The sequence below is a fragment of the Balaenoptera musculus genome, chromosome 10, assembly GCF_009873245.2.
Source record: "Balaenoptera musculus isolate JJ_BM4_2016_0621 chromosome 10, mBalMus1.pri.v3, whole genome shotgun sequence".
Classification (NCBI taxonomy): domain Eukaryota; kingdom Metazoa; phylum Chordata; class Mammalia; order Artiodactyla; family Balaenopteridae; genus Balaenoptera; species Balaenoptera musculus.
The window spans coordinates 73,926,859-73,940,186 of record NC_045794.1 but is presented as its reverse complement, the minus strand read 5'-3'; the positions used below and the strand labels follow the sequence as shown (position 1 = coordinate 73,940,186).

Here is a 13,328-nt window from a genome sequence, read left to right as displayed (position 1 = left end):
TTGAAGGAACCAGTACAAAGTAGTGGCCATGGCTTGCAGTGGCTGTCAAGGAAATAAGGAAGTATGGTCTTGGAGTAGACTTGAGTAGCCTGGAGAGGCAAGAGTTGGAGTAATTTAGGAGACTCCAAATAGAAAAAGGAACATGCTAGGAAGTTAGAGATGTGTCAGTGGATCATACGTTACTGAGAAAAACAAGTTTCTAATGGAATTTAAAATTTTAAACGGCATTGCTCAGCCAGATGGTATGTCTCTTCAGGGGTAGCTAATTAACCAGATGAGTGTAGTATGAGAATAAAAGAGCAAGGGACGACAGAAGAGCAAAACTGGAATCTCTGACCATTGGGAAGTTAGCTTTCTTAGGGAGGCAAGTATGATCAGAAAAGGTCTTGACTGCCTTTGAGCCTGGAGGTCAGGATATATATACAAGATTCCAAAAAAAAAAAAAAAAGATAAAAAGATTCCTTATAGGTGAAGAGAAATAGAAGTTACACCAGAGAGGAAGTCTTGAAAATAGAACAATTCCAAGTGATGATGACTTCTAATGTGTAGCTCTACCCTTGAATAGCAGTCACAGAGTACAAATCAAAGTCTTGGAATGAAGGTCAGGAACTGTGTGAGACCAGGGAGTTTGAAGGATCATCAACATGATGTGATGGCGTGGTTACGGCTCAACACATCCCCTGATGTCCATATTCTTTGCCCTTTGGTGAGTTAACTGTAAATCAGGTTCTTGCCTAACATCCTCTTAAAATATAGCTTACCTTGTTTTTCAACCAGATTTTCTGAATGTGTTGCAAAAGTGAGTATTGATTTACTGGGCTGTTCTTTAGTAACCATGGCTGGAAATTGCAAAAGACCATCGACTAATCAAACGGTATAAAGAAAAAGGAGATAAAGGAATGGAAAAGGGTCTTCTGCCCTTAGCTCTGTGTTCAGTTGGTTTAAATATTGGAATAAATAATCCTTGAAATCTAGAGTTTTTAATTAAGAAGACAGAAAGCTCATGTTAAATTTATAGATAAGAGTTATGCTTCCCTAAATATTGCCAACTTTATTTTTGTGAGCTCGTTCAGTGACATAATGAGCATCCTGTTTCCTTAAGCATTTAAGTGTAGGTTCTTGTGAACTGACAGGATAGAAGCTCTTAAGAACTGAGTAGGCTGATAGAGCAGCTGGTGTGACATTCAAGTGTTCATATTGCCTTCTAGCTCCTGAACAGAAGGAAAAAAAACACTGTTTTAATTTAGAAATCTTTCTTGACTATAGCTGAAATTCTCAAAACCAGTGAGACTAGAAAATGAGAGAACACTTCGTTCTCATATTTAACTGTAGATAGAATATGTTCTTATATTTGTTGGTAAGCAGCACTGGATTATATAAAATTACTTCTGAGCTTTTCAAAGGCCTTTCTTCCGCGTGGAAACAATTATTGTTAGGATGAAAGTTCTTAAAACGCCTAAATAGAACAATAGGATAGGAGAAAACAAAGGATAGTTTATTTCTGGGAGAGAGCAGGAGAAGGTAGATATCTGAATTGTAGTTCTCTGTTAAATTTGTTAAAATTTAATATTTTTAGGTGTTTAAAATCATTTTACATATGTTCAAGATAAAGCAATGTGTCTTCACGTTTCTTTAAATAAAGGAAATTATTTGCAGTATTTGTATAATACATCAATATACTTGGTATTAAAAATAAAAACAAAGTAACAGTGTATTTTTAGAATATGGTGTGCTTTCAGTTATTCATGCAAATTAAGAATAGCATAACAAAGAACCATGAGTAATTTGCTTATATTGTTGTTGGGAAATTTTGGATTAAGGTGATAATCCAACAGTTTGTTCCTTAGTCAGATTTCAGGGCATACTTATTATCTATAATAGTGGTTCTCCAGACCAGCAGCATCAGTATCACCATCGCCTGAGAAGTTTTTCGAAATGTAAATTCTTGCGTCCTGCCCTGCATCTACTGAATTGCTGGGGATCAGAGATCACCAGCAGTCTGTGTATTAAAGAGCCCTTCAGGTCATTCTCATGCAGGCTGAGGTTTGAGAACCACTCATTCCTGGTTAGGACAACCTTACCAGAGACACAGGCATCATCAATGTTGGGAACAAGATGAGTCCAACTGATTTGACCATAAAGCAAAATTGTCTATAGTGAACTTCAAGTAATCTGTGTTTGGGATCATTCACATTAAAATTTTATCATATCTTCTGCTTAATTAAGTACTCTGGCATAAACAAATAATCTGTGCTGGAAATGACAGTTATCAAAAGAGTAATTGTCTTACAGCCCCAGGGAGGGGGATGAATCACCAGTTTACAGAAACTGTTCTGCTTTGGGCTGACATATTTCTTTATAAACTAAAGACTATGGGGGAAAAGGAGCTGTACTGGGGGCTAGGATAAGGAAACTGGGTGGTTTTTTTCACACTTTTACTAAGCCAGACTGCTATAGTGTGGTTTCATCATTTTAATTGAATAGTGAAATTATGAGATAGGAGAGAAACAAAAAAAAAATGAACCTTGTAAATGCACACGCAAATAAACTGATCTCATGCTCGCTACCTAAAAACAGATGGAAACAGTTATGGTCAGGATTACAGTGCCACCCAATCCCTCTCCACTGACTCCCTTGACAATTTCAAGACGAAGAAGAAGCAGTGAAAAATGAGAAAAAGCAACCAGAGGTGGCACTGTGGTGGGAACAAGAGTCAACATCAGAGAAATTAAGGCAACAGTACATTTCAAGAGTGAGGTAGTGATTAACAGTAACAAAGGTTGCCAGTAGGTCAGATAAGAGGGACTAAATGTGTCTGTTAGATTTAGGAAAAAGAGAGGTCAGTGGTCACCTTGAAGAGTAATTTTTGGTGCAGCACAGAAGCAGCTGGTTTGAAATGAGGTGATCTGTGAGTTGGAGATAAAATAGAAATGGCAAATTTAAGAGAGGATGATAGCTAGATGAGGGTTGGAGGATTTTCTTACCAATCTGCCTTTACAGGTAAGATTTTTATCTCTTAATTCTTTAGATCTAATTGCTAACTTTATTACCATATTGATTTGGCATAATTGTAATTTAACATGAGTAATCCTAACAAATTATTTCTCAAATAAATATATCATTTCTTCTAGGCTTTATGAAGTATTGAAACTCAGCATTGTTGCTTTGCATAGCCTTGAGAGTCTAGGACCCAGTTAAGAACCACTGCCATGTTGCAGTCATTATATAATTTATTTGGAAATCTGAATTACCTTTAACTTACATTGTCTGAAAGAATTTAAAGGAAAGTTTGTATATTTGCATACCAAAGTGGTTTGAAAACTCCTTGAAGGCTATGACTTTCTCTTAACAAACTAAACACCTAGTATATTATTTTAAACATAGCATTAGGAGTTTTGTATTGCTCTGCTGTTTGAATTGCCATTGATTACTAATGTAAAACCTGTTTTTCAAATTGATTTTTAGCTAAGGTTCAAACAGGAATATTTCCATTCAATAAACATTGAGCACCTACTATATTCCTGACAGTGCTGGGGTTAAAAATAAATGGCACAAATCCTGCCTTGAGTTCACAGTTCATTGGGGAAGACAGAGAGGTAAACAGATCATTGCAGCTGTGTGTTAACGAAATTGAGTTATTTGTAGTGAGGTGGATGGACCTAGAGTCTCGGGCAGAGTGAAGTAAGTCAGAAAGAGAAAAACAAATACTGTATGCTAACACATACATATGGAATCTAAAAAAAAATGGTTCTGAAGAACTTAGGGGCAGGACAGGAATAAAGACACAGACGTAGCGAATTGACTTGAGGACATGGGGAGTGGGAAGGGTAAGCTGGGACAAAGTGAGAGAGGGGCATTGACATATATACACTACCAAATGTAAAATAGACAGCTAGTGGGAAGCAGCCGCATAGCACAAGGAGATCAGCTCAGTGCTTTGTGACCACCTAGAGGGATGGGAGGGAGACGCAAGAGGGAGGAGATATGGGGATATATGTATATGTATAGCTGATTCACTTTGTTATACAGCAGCAACTAACACAACACTGTAAAGCAATTATACTCCAATAAAGATGTTAAAAAAACAAAAAGCTGTAATAGAAGAACAAGTTAGTGCCTCCACTATTCTAATCTACTTGCTTCCCACCCTGAGAGATTTGCTAAAGTGGTCATTCTGAATTTATCACTGGCAGCATCTGTAACTTGCCCTTGAAAGTATTATATTTAGTCTCTGTCTCTGAAAGAGTCTAGTGGGTAAGTAACTTACTGAGGGGAGTGGGACTAATTTTTGTCAACACAGACACAGCCATGGTATTCATGAATTTTTTTGAGACTAATAAATCAGGTGTTGTAGTCTGTGCTTATTTTCTGCTTATCCGTTCTATGAAACAAATCCTGTTTGGTGAATTTAATCTTATGTAAATGTATCATTCTTTACTCACCTGATGTAAATTACTTTTCTAAACAAGCTTTATACGCTCTTTTACGCAAGCGTGTATGTTTTCTTTAAGCCCTTAAACTCGATTAATGCACATTCAGAGTAACATTAAAATTAAGTAATCCCTTGGTTCTTCAGAGTGTTTTAATGGAATAATTTGAATATAACAAAATTTGGTAAAAGAAACTTCCCACCACTCACGACCTTGAGGTGTCCACTCTCTGATATGTATGATATTAGACCATCTGCTCTTTCCTCCATTACAGTCAAATATTACATGCTAGTACTTATATATTCAGTAATTTACAGTACATTTTTGTCATTTCTTATTAAAATTGCTTTAATTTTTTAAAGACTAGATTTTAGGGTATGAGTTAGGTATAAGATTTTTTTTTCTGCAGAAGGTGACTATAAGGAAGTTGAAAGAGCGTAGTACCTCTTGCTTAAGATATGAAGATCAGAGATAAATAAGGCATGGTTTTTGTCTTTAAATAAATGTTCAGTATAACAGACCTGAATTTAGGCATAGTTATAACAGTCCAGATTCCCTCAGGGAACATTTAAGGTGGCGAGTTTCAGGTTGTTCACTGACTGAGAGTTACTGCTAGTATCTGGTGGGGCTGGGTGAGGCTGGATTTCTTAATTTATGAGCTAGTCCTCACTGTCAATAACATGCCAATAGCAGCTACAGTGAGAAACAGCTATAAAGATGTTATCCCTCTTCTCACAACTACTTGTCTACAGAGGAATTTGAATTAATTTTTATGTTTAAAAAAAAAGCTAAGAAAATGGAGATTTTGTGAGTGTTCTTTTTTGAAAGGCTGCAGTCAAAAACTTTTACCCTTTTGTCAATCAAATGGTGTGTCTAATAGTTAGGGTGTCAGTACCCATTTTGAAGTACAATGCCAGTTATTTCCCCATAGTAGCCTCCTTAAAACCTGTATGTTGTTACGATTTATCCCATGATTTAAATTTTGACCTTTTACTCTTCTTTTTAATGATTTTTGTGAGCATTTAATGCTTGCTTTCTTTTATTCTTTTTGGAAGTAGATGATGATGAGTGTTTGGTTTCAATGGGTATAAAATGAACAATTGAATTTGATCTTCAACATCCCTTTCAGCTGTTAAAGTCTATGATATTTTCCTTTGTAATCATTTTTTAGCAGAATGCTGGCTTTTTAAAATTTGTATATTGTTGGTATTTTACTTTGATTTAGAAACTTTTACAATTTTTCTAAGTGAATGAAAATAAGCTGTCTTTAGAGGATTTTCCCCCCCAAACCCCAGATCCATAATTTGTGTTCCTATAGAACCAGTAATGGACTAAGAACCTTTGTAAATACTGTTTTTTTATTTTTAAACATTTACTGAGACATGTAATAGACCTAGTAAATAGAAATTTGACTTAACACTTAAATTATTTCAGTATATGAATGAAAATTTGAAGATATTTTATTTTACCTTAAGAGAACTGTTTGAATTTTCTTGGGAAAGAATATATGAAATCAGAAGTAACTTAATGTACTGAAGTAGTTACCGAATCTATAAACATTGGAAAATTAAAGAGTAAGGTTTAGGACTATAACTTTTTCTGTTAGTTTCGAAATTTCATCCCAAATTGGGAGTGATTTGAAAAAAATCAAGATTACTTAGGAATCTTTAGTTGACTCAAAGGACACTTTAAGAGATTAATGAAAGTTTAAATGAAAGGATTGGTTTCTAACAAGTAAATTACTTTTGATTTATAACCAGTTTGTGTAAATTCAGGGTTGAAATTAATCAAACGTCTTTCCTAAGCTTATGAACACAATTAGCAGATCTTCAGATTAGATGGTATGTTTCATACACTATATTAAAAAAAAAAGAATAAGTTTTCTTGTCTGGGGTATGTTCTCTTTGAAGTAGTCTTGCCTAAAAGGAATCTTGATTTTTAAAAGCTGAACAGTTTAAGATCAGTGGGGAATGAAGTGCTGGACAGGAAGTTGTTTCCATATATAAAGCATACTTATTACATCAGGACTTATGGTGTTACCTTTTGAATCAGGAATGGATTTTTTTTTTTAATTTTATTTACTTATTTATTTATTTATGGCTGTGTTGGGTCTTCGTTTCTGTGGGAGGGCCTTCTCTAGTTGCAGCAAGCGGGGGCCACTCTTCATCGCAGTGTGCAGGCCTCTTACTATCGCGGCCTCTCTTGTTGCGGAGCACAGGCTCCAGACGCGCAGGCTCACTAGTTGTGGCTCATGGGCCCAGTTGCTCCGCGGCATGTGGGATTCTCCCAGGCCAGGGCTCGAACCTGTGTCCCCTGCATTGGCAGGCAGATTCTCAACCACTGCGCCACCAGGGAAGCCCAGGAATGGATTTTTTAAAGACTAGAGTCATCACCAAAAGGGCATGGGCTGTCTTCAAGTATTGAACTCTCTTCCATACTTTCTTTTAGTATAGCTCTGTCAACCCCAAGCGCAGGGAGCCTAACTGACCAAGGGACCCTTTATTGGTCAGGGTTCTCCAGAGAAAAAGAACCAATAAGAAATCTATCCATATAGTGATTTATTTTGAGGAATTTGCTCAGGCAGTTACAGAGACTGAGAAGTCCCACTGTCTGCCAGCTACAAACTAAAGACCCAGGAAAGCTGGTGTTTTAGATCAGTCTGAAGTCCTGAGAACCAGGGAAGTCAGTGGGTAATTCCCAGTCTGAGGGCAGGGGAAGACTGGACAGTCAGGCAGGGAGGGGTGGGTACGACTTACCATTTCTTCACTTTGTTTTATTTGGGCCCTCACTGGATTCGATGATGCCCACCCACATTGTGAAGGGCAATCTGCTTTACTTAGTCTACCCATTCAAATGCTAATCTCATCCAGAAACACCCCTGTAGGCACACCCAGAAGTAATGTTTAGCCAAATATCTGAGCATCTTTTGATCTAGTCAAGTTGACGTAAAATTAATTGTTATAGATCCATCCCAGTTTGGGATAACTTGTTACTAAGTTCTGCCTCAGCCAAAAATCTACCTCTCTGTAACTTTCTTTCATTTCATTCTAGTTGTGCCCTCCACTACTCCACAGAATATATCTAGTCACTATTCTACACTAAAATTTCAAATGTTTTATGCTATCACTTATATGTGGAATCTAAAATACAATGCAAATGAACATATCTATGAAACAGACAGACTCACAGACATAGCGAACAGGCTTGTGGTTGCCAAGGGGGAGGGGGGTGGGGGAGGGAAGGATGGGAAGTTTGGGATTAGCAGATGCAAACTATTATATATAGTACGGGTAAACAACAAGGTCCTGTATAGGACAGGGAACTATATTCAATATGCTGTGATAAACCATAATGGAAACGTATATGAAAAAGAATATATGTATAACTGAATCATTTTGCTCTACAGCAGAAATTAACACAACACTATAAATCAACAATACTTCAATGAAATTTTTTTAAAAATTTCAAATGTTTGAAAATAGCTATCATGAAATATGCATCCCCTAGACTGAATTTCTTCCACTGCTTCAGTGGACTGATTTTCTGACATCTTCAACATTCTCTTTATTATTTTTTACACTATGTTTCTCATGGTAATTCAGACCTGACCAATGTGAAATCTGGTAGGCCTGTTGTCTATAATACAAATAAAAGTTGGTGCCTCTCTTTTGTTCATCAGTCTTTTTGATGTATTCAGTCATCAGTGCTTTATCTGTATAGCAGAGCTTCACTTATATTAGACTGTCATCAGGATTCTCTTTTCCTCTAGGTTTAGAAATATAGTAAAAATAGCTAACATGTATTTACGATTTACTGTGTGTCAAGCTAATTTCACACTGTTTTACATATATTCACACATTTAGGGAGGTGTGTTATTTGTTATTATGTCTGTGTTTTACAGATGATCCTGTAACATTTTAGATGTGTTTGTCCAAGGCAAAGTAGAATCGGTCTATTAACTCCCTTTGTTAGTTGTTACACTCCTGTCATTGCTGCCTAAGACAGCTTGGGAGTGGGAGGGGAAGGCACTTACATTAATTAACATCAAGCTAATGCATACAGAGCTTTGAGTAAACTGAACCTTTGTCTTTGAATATATACTGTTTTATTTCTTGTATGTCATGTTTGTACAGTTATGTTTTTGGAATTAAATGTAGGAGACCATACTTTTGTACCAATTAAAGTTAGTTTCCCATTCCCACCTGTCTCCGATTCCGATTCTGTCATCTAACATACTTGCTGACTTACCTAGCTTCAAGTCATCTACAGATTGGAGAAACATAACTTCTATATTTTCAGAGCACTAAAAAGTTTCGAGCAGTCAGGAATTAGGAGCCCAGTAATGCATTTAAAAACACCTTTCAGGTTGTTCCTTTTATTCTAATACACTTAGTTATAGTAGCATATACTTTCTTGCCTGCAGGAATCTTGTGTTACTGTATAATATTAATAATCATTTTTATTTTTAAAATTTATTTATTTATTTATTTTTGGCTGTGTTGGGTCTTCGTTGCTGTGCGTGGGCTTTCTCTAGTTGTGGCGAGTGGGGGCTACTCTTCATTGCGGTGCGCGGGCTTCTCATTGCGGTGGCTTCTCTTGTTGCAGAGCATGGGCTCTAGGCGCGCAGGCTTCAGTAGTTGAGGCACACGAGCTCAGTAGTTGTGGCTTGTGGGCTGTAGAGCGCAGGCTCAGTAGTTGTGGTGCACGGGCTTAGTTGCTCCGTGGCATGTGAGATCTTCCTGGACCAAGGCTCGAACCCACGTCCCCTGCATTGGTAGGTGGATTCTTAACTACTGTGCCACCAGGGAAATCCCTAATAATCACTTCTAGAGCTCCATATTTCATCCAACTCCATATTTCATCCCCAAATTTACTTAACTCTTCCACTATATTTCTTGTAGTTTTTCTAATGTGTGATATTTTTGTTGTTGTTATCATTGTTGAGTCTAAATAATATCTATACAACCATTCCACAATCTATAAGGCAAGTGACCTTGTGAAAGAAGGGATTGAATTGTAATATTAACAAAACTGTCTCTTTATGAGCTTCATTCAGTACTAAGACCTCATAGTCATCCTTTTGTTTTCTTTTGGGGGCCTGCCCATTCACAGTAAAGCTTATGTGTCAGTTGGAATCCATCTTATTCTTCTTTTTGAAGACTGTAACTATTTTTGCCCACTCTAGTCTTAAACCACCTCTGTCTTTTTATGTATTCCCTCAAAGATTATCAATAGTGGTTGGGTCAGAGATGTCATCTCGGGATTCTGGGATATAATATATAGGCCTATGTAGATTAGGTATGTGTTTTCCTTAACATCCCCCTCTTGTGGAGCCTGAGCTTCCACTTAACATTTCTTCTTTAACTTTTCAAATGGAAGGTCAGAATCTTTTAGTGAACGATGAGAAGCAAAGTAGATGTTCTACTGTGTTGTACCTCAATCCCAAATAGCATGTCTCTTGATTGTCATGTTGTAGCTAACAAATGAGAAGCAAAACTTTTTTGTTGTCTTTGGCATTTTTGTCAATTCACTAGTTAGGTGAGTAAAAGAGTGAAGAGTTGGCAGAGAGGAAAATAGGGGGAGAGGCTATAGATGATCTAGAAATAGACGACAGCCCAATTTATCATTTGTAGGTAATCAGTAATTCAAGTAGTCTACTTTTGGAAAGCGGCTCGTTTGCATTTGGTGGTTTTCCCTGGACCTCTCTTTCTTTAAACAGTGGGGGGGACTGAACATGGTTGGTAATCATGTACTTATCAAAGCCTTATGGGTTGCAAAGTCATAGACAATCCCCAAAAGGAATTTATTGAAAAATTAATGAAAAGATTATGGATAGGACAGGCTTTAGGCATTGACTGACCAAGGGGCTCAAATGATCTAGCACTGACAGACATATGTCCTCCCTCCCTCCCTTTTAGATCCTTTCTCAGAGGCTTTCCACATCTCAGATTTAAGTTCAGTAAGAAGAAACAAGTCTCTGTTCCAGAGTCACAGCAGGTGCCTTGTTGTCACCTATGTATTGGTCTTTGTTGAGTCACATGCACGTTACTGAACCCATCATCCTTATGGTCAGGGGAATGTCTGGATATGGGGATGGACCACACTGAGAGTTGGGGAAGGGCAGATCCCCAAACAGAAAGTGAGGCCATTGCTGAGAAATGGGGGAGAAGGATGAGCTGATGTGGCAGATAACAAATATCCACTATAATGTCTATTAAATTCTGTTTTTATTGTATAAATTGGTACATTTGGTGTTGTTTGTTTTTTAACCTACAGAAATTTCCATTTCAACCTAATAAACATGAAGACTTAAAGTAGAGACAGTATAGTAGAAGAAGCATGGCTTTTGAGTTGCAAACAGAGATTTCAGATCCTAGCTATGTTATGTATCCTTATTGTTGAGAAATTTAAGGGCACCCAATAAATAACACGCTTCTCTCCTGCTTGAATTCTGTGAAGAGAAAAGACAAATATTGGCACATAGGAATAAAAAGTTTTATTACTGACAAAAACTGAAATGAAAGTTTTTGTGTGACAACAGTGAAGTTCTAATATTGAATCCAGAACTAAACAGTTATTTATCACCCCCCCCCCAGCCCCCGGACACTTTGAACAATAGGCTTTTTTACCTGGGGGTCTGCCCCTAATAACTCAGACCAGAATGGATGAGTCTTGCAGACATCAGGCTCACAAAGAACACAGGGAGGTGAGGAAGCTATGTATGTCTAGTTGTTCTCCGAAAATCTGTCAAGCAGCTCATTTCACCTCAGTGGTAATGGGTTGGGTAGGAGGTCAGAAATTGTTGAGGAAAATTCCTCTTTGTGGAAACCAGAGAAATGATGACATACATGCCTCCAACACATAAACTAATGAACTTTAATTATTTTATCTCTTCAGTAAATAATAATAATTTATTTTAGGGTTGGTGTGATGTTCAGATACCAAGAAATTTGGGGTATGAAAACTCAGAGAGTATCAAATAACCACCCTCTTCAGTTTTTGAAGTTGGGTTATTATAATAATTGATGTGTGAGTAGGAACCCACTTTGCCTAGGAGATGAGTAAAATTAGTAATAATTGGGCAAGCAGAAGGATTTGTGAAGTGGGAGGAAGCAGGCAAGAAAATGTCTTACAGAGTTCACAACTATCACATCCTTGTAAATTTAAGCCAAGGCAAGCAAACTTTCCCTCCACTAGCCATCCTCAACCATTTAGTTTTTAGCCCGTTCTCCTGTCCAGTGCTTCTCACATTGTACTCTCTGAACTAATAACATCAGTATCACCTGAGAATTTGTTAGGAAAGCAAATTCTGGAGCCCACCCTTATCCTACTGAAACTCTGGAAGTGGGGCCCAGCAATCTGTATTTTAACAAGTCCTCTAGGCAATTTTGATGGATATTGAACCACATACCATGATTTGCAAACATCCCCATAACAGTTTCATAGCTGGATATTAATTGTACTTGCAAGTAATCTCTTCTAGTTCCTCATCATTAAGCATTTATTAAATATGGAATATTTTGGGGAGGGAGAGAGGCTGAATAGGTAAAATAGAGCTTAGGCTTGAATGCCAAACAGATATGAACAATAAGACTGTGTTTTCATTCTATAGGTTTAGATATAGTGGCATGATAACTGTTTAAAAGACTAACTGTAGCAGCAAAATGTAGAAGGGATTCGTTGTAGGAGATAATAGAATGAGAGAGAAACTCTAGGGGTAGTGATTATAATTTGTGTAGGGGGACTCAAAGATCAGGAAGAAAAGGGGATCTGTAGAAGAGGCTTTTCAAAGGAAGAGTTAATTGAACTCAGTTCACTGAAAGCTGGGGTGGACAGAATCAAAGATGATTTAAGATCTCAAATCCAGATGATTAAGATAATGATAGTTGGGAAGGGAGCTTTCTAATTAGAGAATAAGATGAATCCATTGTTGGGCATGTTAACTTTGAGGTCATACTTTAAAGGACATATATTGAGAAGGAAGAGTTGAGAGCTCATTTTTAGGTGGTTTAGAGTAAGAGGAGAACTTGAAAGTACATCTGTCCCTTGGTATTGGCAGGAGATTGGTTCTAGGACACCCCCCACCAAGCCCCTACAGGATACCAAAATCTGCGGATGCTCAAGTCCCTTACTGTCGGCCCTCTATCTGTGGGTTCCACGTTTGCAGATTCAACCAAGAATTGTGAAGAAAATTAAAATAGTGCATTCATTCATTCTTGAAATGCTTATTGAATGTCTACCATGGGTCTGGCACAGTTCTAGGTTCTCAGCATATAGAAATGGACCAACCCATGCGCTGTATGCAGAACTAATATTGTAAGTGGAGGGAGACAACAAATAAGTAAATCAGTGAACAAGATAATTTCAGATAATACTAAGGGCCAGCAAAGAAAATAAAACAGAGTAACGGTAAAGAGTGACTAAGGGGTAGAGAATTTCTTTAGATAGTCAACGAAGACCTGAGGCGGTGACATGTGACAGAAATCAGTTGGAAAATGTGAAACATGTGAAAGATAGTTTTAGGAAGCCAAAAGTTGCTGGCATCACAGAGTGGCCAAGGAGAGTTGCAGGAAAACATATGAGAAGTTCACTGTGCTTTTTGCCCTTTTGGGGACTCTCCCATATGAAAGGTTTGGAGAGACAGGGTAGTGTATTTGAAGGAACATGGGTCTAGAGGCATCCCAACTCATTCATGTCAGGCATCTGTGGGCTGTGTAGAAACCCCTCAATTTCTCTGAGGCTTATTCTTCTCAGTAGAGTAAGGAGCAGTAACACCTCATGGGATTAAATTGTGATGATTAAATGAGAGAATGAATTTAAAGCAACTAACGTAGTGCTTAATGATAACTATTAATAATCCCTAACAGTTATGTGAAATATAGTTTCATTTAATAATGG

At 37.4% G+C, this 13,328-nt stretch overlaps 1 protein-coding gene across 6 annotated transcripts in view; it reads left to right on the top strand.

Annotated features, from left to right (window-relative positions):
- The window catches only part of ATP2B1 (ATPase plasma membrane Ca2+ transporting 1), a 130,663-nt gene that overhangs the window by 43,302 nt on the left and 74,033 nt on the right, over positions 1-13,328 (top strand). The window lies entirely within an intron of this gene.